Source organism: Bombus huntii, chromosome 5, assembly GCF_024542735.1.
Source record: "Bombus huntii isolate Logan2020A chromosome 5, iyBomHunt1.1, whole genome shotgun sequence".
In the NCBI taxonomy this organism is placed as follows: Eukaryota; Metazoa; Arthropoda; class Insecta; order Hymenoptera; family Apidae; genus Bombus; species Bombus huntii.
Window position 1 is genome coordinate 15779981 of NC_066242.1, and position 21478 is coordinate 15801458.

Genomic DNA, 21478 nt, shown 5'->3' on the forward strand with positions numbered 1-21478 from the left:
TCTCTCCAAAAACACACAAATTTTAATTAATTCATCCCTCTGAAATCATCCTGTCGAACAAGTTCTTATTTTACCTACATTACTATTGTTCTCTTGCTTCTTTTCTCTTTAACTTCCTTTTCTCTTCTCCTTTTGCTCCTTCGAAGGAGCAACATTCGAAACTGCTAAATCCAGCAACGACTTTTATTATCATTCGCGTAATTTCGTTGCTCGTTTCGTAAGAAAAATGACGGCCGAATATTTCCAAACGATTTGGTCAAACCACCTCGTTTCTTTCGTCAAGAGATAGAAATATTTCCTATTTTTTTTCTCTTTTTTCTTTTCTTGCTTTATTCCCTCTCAGAAGGCTCACCGCGCAGATCAAATATTCCACGGAATAGATTTTAACGCAAAAACTTGGATCGAGCGGAAAAATCTTTGCACGATCGGTTAGGGAACCTTGTTTGCCATCGACCAACAGCTTCGAGACGACATTTTCACCTCAGCCGTCTCTGTGCTTAACACGTTCGCGTCACCATTTACTAATTGTTAATAATCTATAGGCGTTTCGCTCTTCCAACAAGCATCGCCCGTTGTTCTTCGATTTTCGAAAGGAAACACAAAATAGACACAAGCATTTACCTACTATCCTATTATTTCTTGTTGCTTCTACCTTCTCACGGACCTGAGAATTTAAGCAATGTCTCAATAAACGATCAGAGACGTTGCTTTTCGATCGACGCGTACGCCAGTTATCACGAAGTATCTCTTATCGATTACATTGGCGTTGAATTCTAGGGCACAAGGCCCTTATTTACGCATCGGTGTGACAAATATAAAATTTGATTTTTCCGACGGAGCTCGTATTCGCAAATTGAAGAAAGGAATTCCTGAGATTAACTGCTTTCCGAGACTCGTTGCGAAAAAGTAAACGACAAAATGGTGTCCACCGTTGGACAAAGTCACAAAAGGCAGAGTCGATTACGAACGGGCTCCGTCGTTTTATCGATTGCCTGTCCGTCGGCCCTTGTATCTTGTCCACTGACCACCGATTAACAGTCCCCTCTGTCATGATAAAACCACGTCTAAATATCTATCTACGCTATTACAATACAGTTCCTATCGCTACCAAAACGAAAGGAAGACACAATTGAAAAGTACGTAACAGCGCGAAGAAATAAAAGATGTAAAAATTCAAAGTCTGTCTAGACAAACAGGAAATAGGGAATAATAACAGGGAATAATCGGGATAATCACCAAACAAACAATTATCAATTTTTTAATTTATAAAAAAAAATAAGCTAAGAGAATAATCCGGGCGGAGTTGCTAAAAATCATTATCTACGGCCAACTTATAGATATTCGTAGATATTCGCGCTTCGATCATTTCCAAACACCGACAAACATCGTCAAACCATACGTATTTCTTATCCAGCGAAGAAAAATCTTAAAGTATAGCAAGATCGAAGCATTGGCGCCTGAAAGGAGGTGAATTTAAGACTTCAAACGTCGTCAAACTTTCTACAACCACGTTATTCCAACCGATCTTCCGCTATTAATCGCAAAGACAAGAACTGTACCGGATTCCAAATCGTTGGTTTTCGTGATTCCAGCAGCACGAATATACTTTCAAACAATGACGGAATAACCTCAAACAGAAAGATTTTTAAACTTTCTCGAACGCTCGAATTCTGCACAATCCTAACCTACATACCTGAAAGTATTCCAACGAATTACCGCAGAATGTTTTACATGTTGAACATTTCAAACTTGAAAGACCCTACAATATATTTTATGACAGTTCAAAAAAGCAATGTGCTATCTCAACCTCGGTCAAACTTCGTTTGCCGATCGTCAAACAAACGATACAGGAGGGAGAATAGCGCAAAAACTAAAGAAGATAAAGAGTACTAAAATCCAAACTCCATAAACTCGGGGAACATCGGGCACGAAGATCGACCGCACGCTTTTCATCTGGCAACCAGCAAATCTCCGTTTACGGTCACTTTAGTTCCGCTCATTATCCTTGGAAAGCTTCCGCTGGACTTTGGCCCCGATGAGTGTGCACGTGTCGTTTGCATGTACGTGTCGTTACGTACGAACTTGCGGTTGCTCGATCGTAAACACCACAGGATTATCTTTACTGGACACCATTACCATTGTTTCTTTCCTCGTTGCCAACCCTTAGACGTGCAACGAATGGCTGCGGGTTTTCTTGCGTGTTTCATGCTCCTCCATTTCCACGCAATGTCGCTCCAACACGTTCGAAAGATTTCAATAATCCTTTTACACGACCGAATACGAAACTATCGTTGACCGACGATCATCTCAAGTCCCCATATGTATCAGGCGATACATACGATATTTATTGATGATTGCTTAGCGATAGCACGATCATATGCGTTATCTATGGTTTATCATAGATGAGGAAGGAATTTGACGAACACCGATGTTTACACGATTGATTGCATTACAAGCTCGCATAGTACCTACCGTAGTAGCTGCTATTGCGTAAAACTTGTCGAATGCTCCATAAAACCAAAGTATAGGAGATTACAGTTAGGAAAATTCCACGGAGACCAACAGCCGGACAACTTCTCGATAGGAGGAAAGAACTCGAACGTAGAAAGAAGAACGTACGCGTCTCCGCTCTTTATCAACCCCTTACGATGCGATTAACGTTCCCGTCAAATTTCTCAAGCAAAGACAACGTCTTCGTACGTCTGCTCGTTGCCAAGCTACGCAGTACCCGGTCAAAGTTCAAGACACCAAAACCAGAAGCTTGCCGCTATCCAAACTCTTGCTCCCTCTTGATACTTTCGTGGATGATCCGAAGGGAAACCGAAGAAGATCGAAAAAGCAAATGCTTGCCGCGATTAACCGCTGTTAAAATTCAATCCGACGTAACTAGCGCGCGTATATAATAGAAGAATAATAGAAGAAGCTTCTGGCACGGGAAGAGAAAAGGAGAAGCGAGAGAAATATCGGTAGAGTTGCCGGGCGTGACGGGCCGACGAATCGAAGGCATACAACTCGATGATTCAAGCGTTTAGAGTCGGCTAATACTTTACTCGAGAGATTCGTAAACACACACATATGTAGAGGGATGAGGAGGAGGAGGAGAAAGAGGAGGAGGAGAGGCATTCACGAACGGGCGGCGCGTTCCAACATTAGATCCGAGAGCACCCACCTGTACGCCGGGTCTTTATCGAGCCACCAATTGTTTGCGGAATGAAAATATTGTCCCTGTAAACAAGTGGCTACATTGTGCCAAGCGCGCGCGGCGTTCTTCGTTACAACAAATCACTCCCTCTCCTCGGTGCCTCCTCCGCCTCGTGTATCCGCAGCCGCCGCCGCCGCCGCCCGCCAAGTACGGCACAAGTGCGCAATCGAGTACTGTTTGTTTCGATTAGTACCGATCCTCGATCTACGATTAAATAACGATTTGCTATTTGACCTAGATTACATCGTATCACGGACCGCGATCGATTCTACTCTCTCGTCGATGCTCGCTACCGACGATCTACCGACGCTACGCGGCTACCGACTTTTCTGCTTAGCGTGTCCCCTGGGATGCACGATCGTACAACGTTTCGTTTTCTCGCCTTGTTTGTTTCTTGTAATTATCGACACAGCGATTGCTCGATCACGATGACATAGTTTTATCGGAATAATCGAGTGCAGAAAGACCTCTGATTTAGAAAGATTTAGTTTCTGTTTGAACGGGGAGGTTGATGCGTTGATTCGGCTTCTTATCTCTTTCCGCTTGTCTGTCAACTTTTCGTATATTTTACAAAACGACTGTTAACGACGCTATGAGCAAATATGTTACGTAGGAGTCGTTTATTGCGCTAATTTATCGTATCGATTATCGTCGTGGTAATTTATCGGGTAATTTGATTTAACTCGACAAACGTTTCGCGTTTGAAGTAAGAATTTTTTAAGGAGAAACGTAATCGGAGTTGGGAAAAAATGGGAATCAGTCTGAAAAGATAGAGACCCGGCTTGTTGCAGCGGCATTTTTGCCTCAATTACCCGCTGCTTTATTTTCAGTCCGAACGTCATGCTTGGCAACAGTCGGTTTTATTGCATGGAATTTTAACAAACTTATTTGCGCGTGATAAAAAGGCGACACAGAGCCAGAAATTCGTCAGGATCGTGGAAAGAAGACGAGTTCTTTGGATAAACGGAAATTAGCCTGATTAAAGCTGAATATTATGAATTAAAAGTGAATTGTTCGTTCGTTCCCTCGTTTTGTCTCTACAGCCGATCCCTAATTAATCTTTAACTGCATCTTCGTTACAAATCTAATTATACGAATTATAAACTAACAAAGAAAAATAGGAAAAATATCCTGGATTGAATTAAAATTATTTTCTCATATCGTAAAATATCCAGTGTCGCTGCATTTTTCGATTCAATGGTATTTTCCTGCTGTTAAAACATTAATTGAGATCGGAGAAGACAGGAAAAATACGGTTTTATCTGAATTTTGTTCAAAAACTTCTTAAAAATTAATCGTAAAAAAGAAGATATCACGATTTTACAAATTCATTCATTTTACAAACTAAACAAAACGTTGTCGATTCTCCCCTAATTGCTGTCACACATTGAAAGCTTCGAAACGCCCTACGAACCAAACGGTGTTTGACTTCGTTTGAAGCACCGAAACGCGCGAGTCAAGATCCTTCGACTCGATAGAAGTGTTTTGTCATTTTTATACGAAAGTAAGAGGGTTGCCACGAGGGTAGACAGATGGAAGAACGGGCTACGGACCCTGAAGAATGGCTACCTGGTCCACGTGGGTGGTCCACTCCTGTTTTTCTTTCTATTAACGCCGTTGATAGCTTGTTGGCACACAGAACGCGGTCCGCCAAGCCAAAGAAACGCGAAAAACTTATCGACTTCTTTCCCAGAAGAAACGTACTAAAGAAGTTGAAAACAATAATTTGATTGTTATTTTAGATAATTTCTTAAGATCAAATTCATCAACGCCACGGTATTCATCGTCGATTTTCCAAAATCAGAACCCGTTTATCTTCGTTAACAAAGTATCGAATCACGAAGCAACTGCTACAAACACGATGAAAATAATTTGCATACGATTCTACATAATTTCCGGATATAAAATTTTACCTTATCCATCGCTGTTCCATCTTTCGATTCGCGAAAATATCTCTCCTCTCGATATTTCGACTTCGATCTCGCCCTTCCATCTACGCACAATAGAAAAAAAAAGTCTTCCACGTAAAAGACCAACGAGTTTCACTGAAAATCCGACAATCACCGATTTCCCCGGCCTCGGACTCTTTCTTCTTCGGCTCGACCTAGAAAAATATCTGGACGAGCATGCGGCAACCTAAATACCTGTCATCGGACATAGGACGAGTGGCACGAGATTTGTTGTTTCAAGGCTTTGCGAAACAACAATCCGTCGCACCGCCGGGAAGTCAACGTATCGCAGAGCGAAAGGAAAATCAGGTGCGTTCGTGGCTGGGTCACGTCCGAAAAACACCGGCAACTTTTGTCTGCCAAGTGGACAGTGGTAAAAATCACGATACGAGACACGAACACGCGTGAATGGTAGACGCGACTCGTAAACGTTTCGCGTGTTTCGGCATAAATTAGGATGGAAGTTTGGTTGGAGGAAATTTGATTCCGTCAGGTCAAAAGGAGAGAAGCAAGGAAAAACAGAGTTACAATGAAATGTTTAGCCTGCTGAAGATTTCTAGACAAAATATAATCTTATTGATCGATGGAGAATTTCCAAAAATACGGATCTATCGCACAAGCGTAAAACTAGAACAATCATCGAGAAACCTTCGAAGACACGAAAAGTCTGCTGATGCTTGAAACGCGATTTAAAATTACTCGTTTTACCAAAAACGTGAAATCGTTTTAACTTGCAAATTAGCGAAATTCCTATTATTATAATAAAAAGCTGCGGCCAAATTTCCAACAAACATCATCGCTAATGCGTACTTGAACCAACCAACTGGAACTTTGTCAGCTCTGCGAAAAGAGAAGAGACTAAGTCACATTCGTACGCTGAATATTTTCCATCTCAAATATTCCACCTTTCTGCCTAGTTTTATATTCCACGTTCTTACTTACTTATCGCCTAGAAAAACAAGGAACCACCCCGATGGACAGAAGTCAGTCTAAAACTAACTCGGAGAAGATCTTATTCGCAGTTGTGGGTAGCAGATCGACAAATCCGTGTCTCTGAATGCGAACGACCGAACAAGGAGCTTGTGGATCGTGGCCGAACGTCGTTAAGTCCGTACAAATCTTAACCTGTGACTTCGTAAATCGCTGTCACAACATTTACGCGAGAGAAGAGCGTGAACCGCATTAAGCACCGGCATAATCAGGGCAAAACCAATTTTCTTGGCCTAAGGAAAGCCCGGTTCTACGTACATTTCGAGTTTAGGCGATCCTTTGCTTCTCTGAACGCGTCGTGAACGTGCAGCGTGGAATTTGTCGATAGTCGAAAAATTTTTAATGCGCATATCGGTCGAATCGATCGAACCAAGATAAACTTGGTAATTTCTCAGTATCATACAGATGCTTTTTTAGATACCGAAAAGATCTCTTATTTCTTTTTCATTAATTCTATCGTTTACTAACTCTACCGTTTACTACGTCGCTGTTTACACGTTTGTTCGTTCGCGATAGATACAAATTTTACTATTATATTATTTTATTATCTTATTATTACAATTTTTACTCGCAATTTTCATTTTATACTCGCGCGAAACGTCGATACGAATATAAGCGACGAGTAGAAGATAAATAAAAGTCGTCTTTCGAAAAACCATATTCTCACGTTGGACTGCATGCAATTCGCAAGATATAAATTCGCGTCAACGTTACACTTCCAACGTACGATATTATTGCCGAAAAGATTCGATGAAAAAGAGGCCGTAAAAAGACGATAAAAAGACAGACCTTCTACCAGAAATGGTAATTATCGTCGTTCTTCGAAGGATTCGATCAAATACCTTTGTATTTTCTTTTCTTTCCGTCCGCTCATTTTGATGAACCATCGTGCAAAAGCTCCATTCGTATCTGTGTACCTTGCACGCTGTTATATAAACTCATTGACTTCGACCGGTGCCAACGTCGCCATAAAAAAGAAGCAATTTTCCAATCACTTCGACGATTCGCTTTAACCAAGATTCATCCTCGTTTCACGATTCTTCGCGGCAGCACGATCCTCGAGAACGTGCGACGAGTCTATTATTTTTGCCAGGGGCCGAATCCGGGGGGTAGCTCGGCTCGTCCTGGTCGTAGATAGGCCGACGGTCGATCTCGAGGGCCGCAAATCTGGCGAAAGCTCGACGAAGCACGCACAGCACGTGACTCCTCCGAGGGCTCGGTCTGCGTCGCCTCGACCACGATAAAGCACACGCGGTGTATCGTTTTTTAAGTGACTCAATTTCGTCCTGCATCCACTTACGTCTTCCCTTCCTCCGATCGTTCTTCCACACTGTTTTCATCCCCGTGTAATTTCGTCGGGGCTCGAGGGCCTCTGGAAACGACGCTTATGGTCGAGAATGATACTGTTTTGTGGGAATAGACACGCGTGTCGCGTTATTAGATGCGTGTGACCGTTGATCGAACTACTCGAAAGAATTAAAATAATTCGTTGGATAGGAATCTCCTCGGTGAACTGTTGATACTTTGCGTTGTAATTAATAGAAATAAAATAATTATTTATTTATCTGCGCGTTCTTCTTTTTTTTTTTTTTTTTGGTCGCTGTAACTTTTTTTCTTTCGCATTGTTCGCTTCCTGTAGTAAATAAATGACGGATTTATTGCTAAAATTCATTCATCCCTGTCGATCTTTCATCGAATGATTATAGAAATTTCTGGATAAGAGTCAGTTAAAAGACTAATTAAAGTGTATTTTGGTTCATATTAATAATCGTGATAATATTATAATAATATGGTATTAATAATATTGGTTAAAGACGAGGAAGTATATGTAGAAAAATATGCTAAACATATGCCGACAAGTAATCGATGTAACGTATATTTAATTTTAATATACTGTTCGGTTTATTGATAAAACGAGATTTTAATCTACTTGAATAAAATGCTTCTGTATTTAACAAAATTTACTTAACATTAAAAATTCATTGAAACTAATTCCGCGTAAAATCATGATAAATATTGCTTTCGGTCGAATCGATCTTTCATCGATTTATTATAATTTTCGCAACCCTGTGAATTTTTATTCCAATCGTCGTGCTTTCGTTTCATTAGAATGCCAAAACTCTGAACGTTTCAAACGAAGCTCGATATAAAATCGATAAACTCGATTCTTCCATACCATTTTCAAACCGAAGAAATTTTGTAACAATACAAAAACTCGTTTTAAGTAAAAAATAACAAAAGCAGCCGAAAGAACGTCACAAGGTTAATATTCCTCGAAGGGAAACACTTTTACTTGGTGAACCATCGAACTGATACAATTATGTTACGCGTATGTACCTATCCCGAAGAACTTCGAACCTATTGATATTCACAGAACAAAAATATCACGATAATTCGGTTTTATCTACGCCGCCTTATCTTCCCCATTATTATCTTAGTTTCAATACGACGTGAGCGATATATCTGTCGGTGCAGAAAGTATAAATAGCTGGAAAGCGCGTGCAAAGCTCGTCGAAAATCGCGGCGCTAGTCGGTTGTTTGTCATTGCGGGAAATCGGTAAATATTTGCAAGTAATAACCGAGTCGTTGGAAGGATCAATAGAGCACAATTGCTCGACGACGTCTGCCAGGCATCGGGATCTCGTACCCTCGAATCGTTTGCGCAAACTTTTTAACCTGTAAACGGTGTATTCCACAGCTCTACACTGAATAGAATTATTCCGACGATTTGTCTTCTTTCTTTTCTTTCTTTCTTTCTTTCTTTCTTTCTTTCTTTCTTTCTTTCTTTCTTTCTTTCTTTCTTTCTTTCTATTTGTTACTGAGAAAAGCAAGTTCGACGAACAAGATGAAAGTCCACTTTGCGATGGAGTGGCTCTTTTTCGGAGAGTTTGAAAGCGGTTAAAGACCCAGGTTTGTAGTTTTATTTGTCGAGTCATAAACGTCGTGAAATAAAAGAACAGATGAGATGGGAAAAAAATTTATTACGGACGAAGAGTATTATCGAACGTGTCATGGACAAAGAGTTTCATCGAAATTTGGGTATCGCAAAAGGGGCAGGTAATTTTGTCTTTTGTGCGTCTTCCATACAAAAACGAATTAGGCAAATTGAAAAGAAAAACTCAACGAATATCATAAAATTATAAAGTTTGAAAAACTCGTACAAACCGAACCGAAAATATTCCTCGCATAAAAGACAATTTCTGGCCTACTATCGAGTCATAGAACAAGTTGACAACGATATTTACAGCTGTTGAAAAGACCAATACTCTATGAATCATTACAGTCGAAAGTTCAACAGGCTGGCAGGTAAATAAAGTAAACGACAAACAATACAACGATGAATACAGCGTAACGGAAAGAAAATACGACTCATTACCGAGTCATAGGCTATATACAATGAGAGGTAGATGATTCAAAGGGACCAAAGGTTTTAACCGGTAACGTAACCTGTCAAAAGTAACAAACATTTTATTTTATGGTCCTGATCGTTATCAGGCTCGATGACCGAATAGCAAATAAGGCCCAAAATCCTAACATTCTTCGTAAACGGTATTATCTTATTTAATGTCAAATTACCACGGGAGACATCAGTCACGTAGTGAACATTTTTGTTTGTAATGTTTTCTCTGTCTCGTTATCGACTCCCTGGAAACGAGGAAGAATTCGGCTATTGGGTTTACATACACTTCGTACTTTTCGATCTTTCGAATTTGTTATTCCCTGAGTCGAATCGTTAATCGTTGGCTGACTATCGATGGACGAGCATCGAAGCTGACTATAACGAAGAAGCTTTTAACCTGAGAATAATTTGTTACATCGTGTAGGAAATGTAGAATATTTTGTTCCTTTTCTTTTTCTTTTTACGGTAAGATAGCGGTAATAATTTTTGGCAACGAATTACAGTTGTTTCTTAATATTTTGCATAGGAAAGGGGAGTAGTATTAGTTCGTGCGAAACGTTTCTTTCGTTTTACGAGGAAATAATAGACGCGCAAGGTTTTTTCTTTGATATTACTTTGTCGAATTACGTACGATCCGTTTTGTTCGCAGATTTACTTTCACGTTCGTACGAAGGTGCACTGTCGCAGAAAACGCAAAAACAAATTCTCTAGCATTCAAGATTATTTTATAATATTAGTTATTGTTATACAATCTGTAGTCGTAATTCGTACGTAAACTTTACGTAATCGTAAAGTTTCGTAATTTCGTAATTTTCTACGATGGAAATATAATTTTCTATATTGATTCGACGATTAATATTTGTCAGCGGTATCAGTTATCAGTACGTGTGATTAGTGGAAATATCGAGTTAAGAACTAATTAAAACAAATCGTACAGGTATTAGCAGGAAAAATATATAAAACACGTAAGTACGAACACTGCGACGATATTTCCTAACACGTTGAGAAAACAGGTCTACACTAACGCAAACATCGATTCAGAGAATCTGTACATACGTTCCAGTAAACATTTCTTTATAAATATTTGATCGCTAATATTGAACATGTTTAATGTTCCATCTTCATTAGTTGTGCGCTTTTATTTCCACGAGTCTTGCAAGCACCTTTAATCGACCAACCTACAAGATTCATCTAATATTTGCACCACTGGTATTATTTACAATTTTCAACGAGTAATTTATCATCTGCTTACAAACCACAAAAATATTATCGCAAATACAAAAATATCGATAGAAGTTTCGCTTCTTTTACTACCCTGTCCCTCGCTACGTTTTCACTACTTTTGCCGTTTCCTTTTCTTTCTCCTCCGTGTAATTACCCGATCGACCAGACGATTTTTCCATCGTCTTTCGAAACGCTGAAAACCAGGATATATATGTAGCTATAGATACGAAGGAAGACTTATTAAACGACATTCTCATATTATCCTGCAATATCCCATTTGTATTTTTCCAACGACAATAAAAATCTTAATCTCTGGTCGAAGCTTTGTGAACCCACATTTCCAAGAACCAAGTAATTTATCAACAAGAATTTTTCCACCGGGTTAACCCTTTCCCGTCTATTAAACTTACCGTCGGTAAAAGTACCGTCTATCAAATAACCAAAAAAAAATCATACAATAAACCGTTATCGTTTTTAAATTGCGAGTAATTTGGGTAAAAATTATGGGTAGCTATCCTCGCGGCTATCACCCCGTCCATTAGTTCAAACAACGGAGAAAAGCAAATGAGATAACTACCGGCGATAAGTCTAATTAAATTCGTGGTACAACAAAGTTTTTGTTCGAGGAAACGAACGGCCGAAGATTTTTCGATATTTTCCAACGAGAAAGGGCGATCCTGTGTCGCGGGGCGCGTGTATAAAAGCAGCACGCTTCGAAATCGATTGTACAAACAAGAAGGTCGGTAGTGTATGTGTGTGTGTACGTGCGTGCGCGTGTGTGTATGTGTATGCGCGCACCCTCAGCCCCTGGGTGCCGATCTTTCGTTAAATTTCCGTTTCATCGTTTCCGTGCAAACGTACCGCGAAAGGTAAAAGTTTTAAGCAGGCCATCAGGCCAAACCTGAAAAACGTTTGATTTTCGTCGTTCCTCTGCCTCGTTACTCATTCCCATGCCCCTCTTCTCTTCTCGAACACACCGATACTTCCTACGAACGACCGGTGGAAAACACATTTCTATTTAATTGACGAGGAATGGGTGGAAACGAAACGTGAAAGCTTCCTTCCTCTCGTTTATTTTCCACCTTTTTATCTTTCTTCTTCCTCCCAAGTTTCACTCCGTGTTTCACTCGTTACAGCTATTCTATGTCCCGTGATATCACTGTCGTCATCGAATACAGTCAAAGCGTCAGACTGTCGGAAAAGCGTCTTTCTTTCGCAAACGTGTCTTTTACAACAGTGCATTTTTATACAAACGTGAAAGCAAGTCTGTGAAACGTCGCGGTGTTTATCTGGACGGAACAAAACGGATCGTACGTAATTCGACGAAATAATCTAAAACAGAAAAACGTTGTTATTTCCTCATAGAACGAAAGACGCTTTTCGGGCAATCTAATAGAAAATTCCACGTATTTGCTCTTTTCGTTCGAACTTCATTCTTACCAGATAATAAATAGATTATCGTCGTCGGATTGACGGCGTTTCTGGTTGTTCCGGTTGAGTTTCACTGCGAATACCATTTCGTCCTTAAAAGATATTTCATTCTGTAGCTTTTGAGAATATTTTCTTACGCGCAATGAGATTAGACGAGACGAGGTTTATCTTTATTTGTCAGATTTTCTTCAACTTCGTTGTAAGACGCTTTAAGATTAGGACAGCTAGGGAGAAAGATTTTTAATCGAAACGGAACGCGTAGGAAGAAATTTTCGTCAACGCCACTTTTAAGAATGTCCGTTAATTCCTGCATTTACGTGTTTTTGCCAAACGAGAAACGCTCCGTGATTTTCTTTGGCGACTGAAATCGGTCGTTCTCACCATCCTGGAAAAATTTTTCACGACGCCGATGATGTGAAATCACGTTTAATTCAGTTTTCTGCTGGCAAAAACCAAAAGTTTTATGAACATGCAACTATGACACCGCCCGAAAGATGGCAAAAAATGATCGAAGAAAACGAACAATACGTAATTGAATAAAGCTATGTTTCTAAGCAAAAATTTGCTATTTTGTTTATTTAAAATACGCAATCACTTAGTTGCCAACCCTCGACGTCGCGTCAGTCGGTCACCGCGATTTAATTAACGTTACCGATCATCGCAATGGTCATTTACCATCGATAAAACATCGAATTTCTATGTTTTACCGTCTTAAAGAGTAACCCTGTTTCTCTACTCAGCTATTTATCTACCGAGATCTGGCGGAAAATCTCGATACCTGAACGTGTGTCTTGAAAAAGCGGACGAATCAGACTTTCGTTACGTAACGCAAAAAATTGTTAAGGGTGTAACACGAAGTAAAGAACGATCGATGAGCACGTGGAAAGAGACAGCAGGTGTTGGATGAGCGTGGCCGATCAAACGGCTCGAATTGGCAGCGATTTCTCGACTGACGACTCACCACCCCCTTCTTGTTTCAGTCAATTTTAATAATATCAGCCCGTTCTGTACGCCTTCGTGCACGATGACTCGCACGATTTTACGACGGCTTTCAATTATCCGGGGAACCATACTCCCACGGGCCGCTGCCCTCGCGAAATATCGATCCTCGTGCTCTCGACTGCGTGGCTGCCGGAAGTGGGTGGAACGAGGAATTACGTTACGGAGGCGAGACTCGACGATAATCGTCGCTGCACTTTTCCAGATCGTACTTGCGCGTCATAGAGGTAGAACAAATTTATTTGGAACAACGTGGAAGAAGTTTATCGGGTCGAATAAACCGCCCAGCGTCTATGCGAATTCTTATTTTTACAGACTCGATCGGACAGACGGAGTTGAAATAAAAATTTATTTCGTCCGATGTGAATTACAATAAACACTGTGCTTTCCACGTTTCCTATATTTCCTATTGCGTTACGTTCGTTTGCCTTTGAATCGGCTACGAATTCATAAATGTCCGTAGTCGTCCAACATCTTTGGGACGAAGGAAGAACATCTGCGATAGATCTACGAACGCGACCGTTTTAAAGGAAAATTAAAACGGTCAGGGAAATATATTCGTTGCAATCGTCGTTGTCCAACCGAGTGTATAGTTAAACAGCGTACACGCGATAAAGTGATTAGCGGTGAAAAAGAAAGTGCAGGATTATATGCCGGGAAGAAGAACGCTTCGAAGGGAGAAGTATCGTAAATGAAATGTTGTAGAAGCGAAAATAATACAGATCGACCCTGACCACACGTATTCGGCCGAGGTTACCATGTTGGTTCGCAGGTAATCGCCACGAGAACTCGCGCGGAAGATAAGTTTTACCGAATTCCGTCGCCGTATAATAAAACGTTGGGAAAACCCGCGTGTCAGGTAGGAAGAAGAAACGGTTTTTTTTAGAGGGAAACGTGCGAGAGAAAACCTAAAATCCTACCATAAAACGATAATCGACTTACAACAGCGGTACTTTGGCTCAAACGTATTCCAAAGAGACGGTAGAAAAAGCGGGGTAGAAAGGGATGATAGTCCCAGATGTAGATTTTTTTCCTCTCCGTTGTCTTTCCTTTTCGTTTTTATCTTACTTTTGGAAAGACAGTAAACCGAACCAACTATCGAACGACTACCGTACAAAGAACTTAGTAGCAATTTTTATGGTCGCATGGACGACAATTGGAATTGTTATAATTAACAGAGAATTTCGTTGATAAATTTTTCCACGAGACGCAGAGAATACGAAGAAACCATTGATATAGAATGTATAGTAAATCGCTGGAATTATCAGCGTGGTTCAAATCTCTGATTCGTAAATTTGTTGAGAAATTTTCCAAATTTACAATGCTTCAATTTGCGCAGAATGCTTTTCTTATATACCTTTTTAATTCTTTCGTACGAATTTCATGAATCGCGTTCCTACGAAAAAACGCACCGCGCGAAGGGAAAAGCATCGAGACTGCAGCGAGAAAAGATTCGATTCGTAGCAACGGATCGTTTCATCGTAACGCATTTCTCCGTTTCTACCTAAGCTTCGATCGAAACAATGTTTTGCTATCATCACCTACACCGATGCTATCCATATATCGAGCCTTTTACTGTTTCAGACGATCTTCGTGGGAGGCTGTGCACCAAAGACAAACAACCATACACAAGAATAACATCTTTCGCGTTCCGCTAATCACAACACTTGGTGCTGCCTGTACACAGACGTAGAGACGACGATGGAAAAACATAGCGCGGTCGTCGTTCGAGCCGATGGAAAAAGTACCGCTTCTATCGGCGGGTTAATGAAGTGGCCTGTGCACGAGAATTGTTTTTGTTCAAAACATACGAACGTAATTACAGATAAAAATCCATACTATTTTAATTCTCATCTATTCTTCCCTTTTTTTTTTCGGTAATCGAAATTCAATAGTTTACGGTTAATTCCATATACAGGTATAATTTTCGTAAGACCATTACCATTTGAATACAGCGATTTGCGAAATGAAACGATCATACGAATAATAAATTCACCAAACACGAATACCACAGTCCTACAGGAATTTTGTAATATCTTAACAAATAAACAGACAAATCATCCATCCGACAGTTTTCTTCGTGTACATTTTCTTTTATTAAAGTCTCAAGAATATACGTGTACATATGATTATGTATTAAAACAATCCATCCGAAAATGTGTGACACCGAACTATCTGATAATCATCCTCTTTGTGTATTGTAGAACGCTTTGTGTATTTTCTAACTCGACGTATAAAACCGTGACGATAATTTAGCCACAGGTGAAGTATATACGTATAGAGGTGAAAAAATCGTGAGGGTTCTATTTAGTACCTTTAACGGAAAATTTTACGCGCTATCATTATCAGGCTATTCGGTTATTCTTAACGATTACGGATATCGGTTATTCTTAACTTAAGTGTTAGGGGCATCCAGTAGAAAGGTCACTTTTAGTGCGAGATTACCCTCTGATCGGTTGTCCGATTAAAAAATACAATGGAAACCTGAGCGTTCGGCACGATCTTAATGGCACTTCGAGAATTGTTTGATCGAGTAATTACGGATGCGCAGTGCGTTTCGATCATGCACACGGTGTATAATACAGGCCACGATATAGCCAGGCTGTAAATTAATCCTTCGTCCGCAGTGTCCTTGAAACTGAAAGCGTTTCTTACGCAGAGAAATTGGAGGTGAGAAAAAAGAGAAATTCGTTTTCGACAATTAACATCGCGTCTAAACTTTTCCACGAAAAGAGTTACACGTTAGGAATTACATGGAAATTTATCGAGACTTAGATATTACAAGAAACATTAAATTCACTATGTATATTTTATTTTCGAATTCCGCGTAGTGAAACAGAAAATGATCGATGTTATTTCATTTACAGATCGACGAGCTACAAATATATAGCGATCAATGTTAAAGCAAATTGAAAAATAAAAGACAGATCGTAATATAAATATAAATTTGTATTTTGATGCGTTACATGAAGGATGACGATGTTAAAAATGTTCTTGTACACGCTTAACCGAGCTTTTAGATTCTTATACGCATAGCTGTATTTTTCTGTCAACTTCACCGTCCTGACACTCGAAACGCGATCGTTATAACTTTGCTATATCATGGCTCGTACTATCTGATTATACATTTGATATAAACATCGTGATTACGTTGATTCGTGCGATCGTTAAGTACTCTATTTAGGTATACGTGAATTACAGTTACTATATATATACAGGGTGGTTGGTAACTGGTGGTACAAGCGGACAGGGGGTGATTCTACGCGAAAAAAGAAGTCGAAAATATAGAATACAAATTTTTCGTTCGAGGCTTTGTTTTCGAGAAAATCGACTTTGAATTTTGGCTCGGTACGCGTGCACTTTATCGCGTCTCGTTATAACGGATCTCACTGTAGATCGTTGTCTCGATTGACGTTATTTTTTTAATTTTTTAAATTTTTATTCTATATTTTCGACTTCTTTTTTCGCGTAGAATCACCCCCTTTTTATATCACCAGTTACCAACCACCCTGTATATATATTTTTTATTTTTCTTCTTACTATGTATAAAGTAATTAGCAAATGAGATAGACCTCGTTTTTAGAAACTTGTCCATTATATAAATTAGATTCGAAATTATCGTTATAAGTTAGAATCATAGCCGCGTGTCACTGAAACTTATTCCATGGGAATGAACATCTAAACATAGAACGGTAATAATAGTAAAATACTGATATAATAGTAGTAAGGTTGAAACATTTTGAATAAAATTACTTGTATCTATGTAATTGCTGCTATCACAGGAAAAAAATGATTTCTCAATGAAAATGCCAAATTTCGTGAAAATTTGATAAAAGTATAATATAAAATTTACAGATTTATTACAATTTCACAGACATTTACCAGGTCTATCTCTACTCGAATTACCCTACCATCCTCTGTAATCTATCTCTTCCCTTCTTTTTGTCGATTCGTTCATTGGAATTTTTTGTGTACTCATTAACAACGGGACAAGTATTGTGCTACGTAAATTCCAAATGAAAGTTTCTTAAAAATTAAATAACAAAACTTTTAGATATTTTCTATATACCTATACATAAATATACAGGCTGACCCACGAATTGGTCGCCACGATTTTTCAAACACTACCGATTAGCTGACAAGAAAGTTAATCAGCTTTAAATCGGCTTCGAAGTTTCTTATATCGCGGTTTGTAGCCGATTGAAAACCGATCAACCTTCGTTCGAAACATTTTCGCGTCATTTTTACCGAAAATGGTGGAAATTTCGTGAACCACCCTGTATATATTTTGTATGAGAAATATTTGTATTATTTTAACGATATTTTGAATTACAGAGAGCCTCAATTGTGTCGAATCGTGGAACATATTTTTCTATAAATACATGTACGTTTAAAATATCCTGGAAACGAGCGCGACAATAGACGCAATGCTCGGCAAAGAAATTCCTAAAAATGGAATGAAAATTACTGCATAAAAGGAAATAACAGAAAAGAAAATAATAACAAACGATACTCTGAAATTACCGAGCGAATACTATAAAAGAGAGTAAAACAGCGTTTGCTAAAAGAAAAATTGTTCATCGAGAAGGTGCAATTGAAATGGGAATTTCGTCGGGAAAAACAGCCATCGATTACCGTGAATCGAATTCGTGCGAATTTGAATAAAAGATCGACTGTGAATTCCCGCCATTTTAATCTGATTAAATTTCGCGTATCGATAAGTTTGCGCAAACTAAATCGGTAACAATTCATGCAATACACACACGCAGAGAAAGAAAATAAAAGATATTGATCACTCGTGTTGCTATTGGTTAATGCTAGATACATTCATAATGATCAATTGTTTCCCATTCAAACATCACACGCTATCGTTAAATACGAATCGGTTTGCGACATTTCAAATTGTTCTACGATTCGTCAAATCGCACGTATTTCTGTCTTACGAATCTAATTGCAAGAACTATAGTCTTTACATGTTCCGATCGAATTGGTAAATCTATTTACGAAAATAGAACACGCTATTGCAAGTTCGAGTGATCCGAGTTCAATGCCTTAGACACGGAGGACCATACGCTGTCCACTCGAAAAGAGCAACGATCGATGATACAATTTATTTACAATATCGTGTTGCAAAAATGTGAATTAAAATGCTTAAAACAATTAGAAAATCGCTTATCCTTGTAATCTAACAGAAAGAACCAGATAGCTGATATGAAAAAATTAGATATTTCTCGTCGAATTCCTAATTTGTTATGCGAAATTACGAAACAAATTGCGATAGGTACATTCTTGATAAAAAAAAAAAAGCAAATCGAATAATTCTATATCGCATTTTAATCCGAGCCTTCGTTTCTCTGATACGAACGATCAAAATTTCGGAGCGTAACGCGAGAATATGTACGTTCTCTCGTTCAACTTCGATCACAGTTGCCTCGAAAACGAAAATTCAAACTGAAAAATGGTAAAGGACACTTCGATTGTTCCTTTTTGTATCAAAAATAAATTGACCGTGAAAATGATTAAAATATGGACTAATTTTCTAATTATTTTGAGCACTGAAATCGTTCAATTGTCACGGTTGGCTCATCGCAAACAACAGATTCTTCCATTTTTATATATATACGATATCGAAAAATAGAAAGTAAGTTTCATGAAATATCGATGATGAAAGTAATATCACTTCGTTTATGAAAATACTGCTTTTACGACGAGCTTCGGCCCTTAAACTACTTTACATGCATAGTATGTGTATATATATGTGTGTCGTAATATATTTGTTTAATGAGAAATAGATAACACGAGAGACAGAATCTCCGTAGATCGTAATATAAGTCGTTAATTGATTAATTTGTAGCTATTAACTGCCGTTTACTAGAAGAACGCTAATTTCTAAGTAGACAGAGATTCAATCGCAGAAATCGTTCGCTTAATCCCTTTGCCGAGACAATACGAAATCAGGTGAGAGAAATTAAACGGAAAAAGTAGAAATTTTGTTTTGCCCATTAGCATCAATTTATATGTACTACGACATTGAAAAAAGTATAGACGACAATTAAAATCACAGCAAAGAGATTAATCGTTACGCGTTACTATGTACAATGCTGTATCTACATTGTTCATAAAAAAATATATATTTCCGCTATTACAAACTACCAATTCTCGAACGAGGCTTTCCCGAAAATTGCAGAATACCTGTACAAAAATTGGTAACACGATCTTTAATAACGTCCATACACGATGTGGAAATTCAACGAGAGAACATTGCGCTCTCTCTCTTGGGTTTCTGCAATCGAGATAATTTTGGCGAAACATCGACAAAAGCGAGAAAAAGACCAGCTTCGACAAATAACAACGAGCGAAGAATAATTAACATAATAATACTAGACATTCAACTTTCCCGGAAAATTGATAAAACTTCGTCAAATGGAGGGATCGATGTTCGAAGAATATAACAAAGATTCATTTTCAAACCTACGTTTCTCGCAGAACGACCGATCGTTCTAGTTCCAGCTACCATTCTGGATCATCGAGAAACCTTTAGGAGGGAAAATTCCAAAAAATACTCGATGCACCGTTGATTCGATTGGAAACGGGAAAGAAATCAACGTATTAACACGATTACGTCAACTTTGCTCTTAGGACAAACACCAGCGTCGCTGATCTTCGATCCATGAACAGAACACGCAAGCTTATCGACCAGCATCCTCCATTGCGAAGGCTAATCAGCGAAAAATATAACTCGGCGAACGATCGCGCGATAGTTTCATCCCTCGCGATTCTAAAATCGATGCGTTTCGATGCAATCGACGATTTGAGAAAGAAATTGAGAATTTTTCTTTAAGTGGCTGAAACTATGGAACACTTGGAAATTTGTAAATTGGAATATTTCCGTGCAAAACGGACATTCGTTAAGGCATCCGATACTTTGACATTACGTGATATCACTTTTATCGATTTTAATTAAAACAGAATTCTACTCTCAATTAGAATTTATTATTTTAACAATGTGATTTTGATTCGAATTTATCTTATTTTTAGTTTCTGATCTGGGAATAAATCGCGAGAGATAAGAGTACGCGCTTTTTCAGCGAAAACTCATTTAAATCGTTTAACGAATCTAGCAAACTTTCAGGCACGTTCGACGGTATAATAAAAGTCTCGAGGAACCGTCTTCTAAAAAAATTGGGACGAATGAACGATCACAGGTAAGGTTGCGAATCAGTTTTATCAAACCTCGTTACTAACTCTCGAATAATCGACAGATTATCCTCGCGTAACCTTAAAGCGTTAATGTCCGATGAAATTTATGACACGAAAAAAGTAGAAAAAGAGTTTAAGATTATAAATAAATCGAGATTTCTTTTCCCAACGTTAACTGTATGTACAATATTACTTAATCCATAAAAAAAAAAAGTTATTAAGCTTTGTAGAATTGCAGAAATTTTCGTCTTCTCCGTTTCATTGCAATCCACGTTCTTCGCAGTAACCAACACAAAAGTTAGTCATTTGACAACGTTCAAACAAACGACGATCGTAGAAATCGCTCGTCACACATTATGTTTCTTATTATTGAAACAAAATTTCGTCGAGATCTTTCAAACTCGAGTAATTTTAATAGAGCAAACAAATTGATTTAAAAGAATTAACAAGCACTTGTTTTCGCTCATCAAACAACTTCAAACTTATTGCAAAATATTTGTTACTTGTTTCAAAATCTTTTTTTAAAAACTATGGCCTAAGGCGACACAGATAGAGAGCTTGATACTCTTCTCGATCATCGTTCATGATTTTTGGCTCTTCTTCGTTTTCACGCAAAGTTTTCACAATTTTTGGAAGAGTTAATCTAATGTCGTGGACTTAACAATTTCAATTCTGTCATTCATTATGCTCCAATCGAAGGCGTTCACATTCGTCAAATTCGTGAACACTTTCGCACAATCGTTCAATTGCATCTGCAATACTCAAAAAATTCGATTCCAGAGATTATCAAGGAATCTAAATACTCTGTTGCCAATTTCTTCAATCTCCGATCGCTATAAACGTTCGCAAACTCTTCCAAACCATTCTAACGCTTCGAATATCCTAGTTTTCTACACCTTAACGTAAAATCTCCAGTACTCGAAAATGGATCATCGAAAAATCCAAATAGTCTAATGCTACTTTTTTAAATCTCAAATTTCTACAAACCTTTCCAGAATCTTGCAAAACTATCGTTTCCCCTGGCATCCTCCTGTTTCTCAAATTTTAATTTTAAATTTCCAGTGCTTCGAAGATTATCGAGAT

The 21478-nt window shown here is 38.5% G+C and overlaps 1 long non-coding RNA gene across 1 annotated transcript in view; it reads left to right on the plus strand.

Moving 5' to 3' along the window:
* Window positions 1–21218, plus strand: part of LOC126866133 (uncharacterized) — a 191626-nt gene extending 170408 nt beyond the window's left edge. The window contains exon 3 of the long non-coding RNA XR_007689776.1: window positions 14780–21218. This is a non-coding gene — a long non-coding RNA (uncharacterized LOC126866133). The remainder of the gene's footprint in view (window positions 1–14779) is intronic.
* Window positions 21219–21478: the final 260 nt, after the last annotated feature.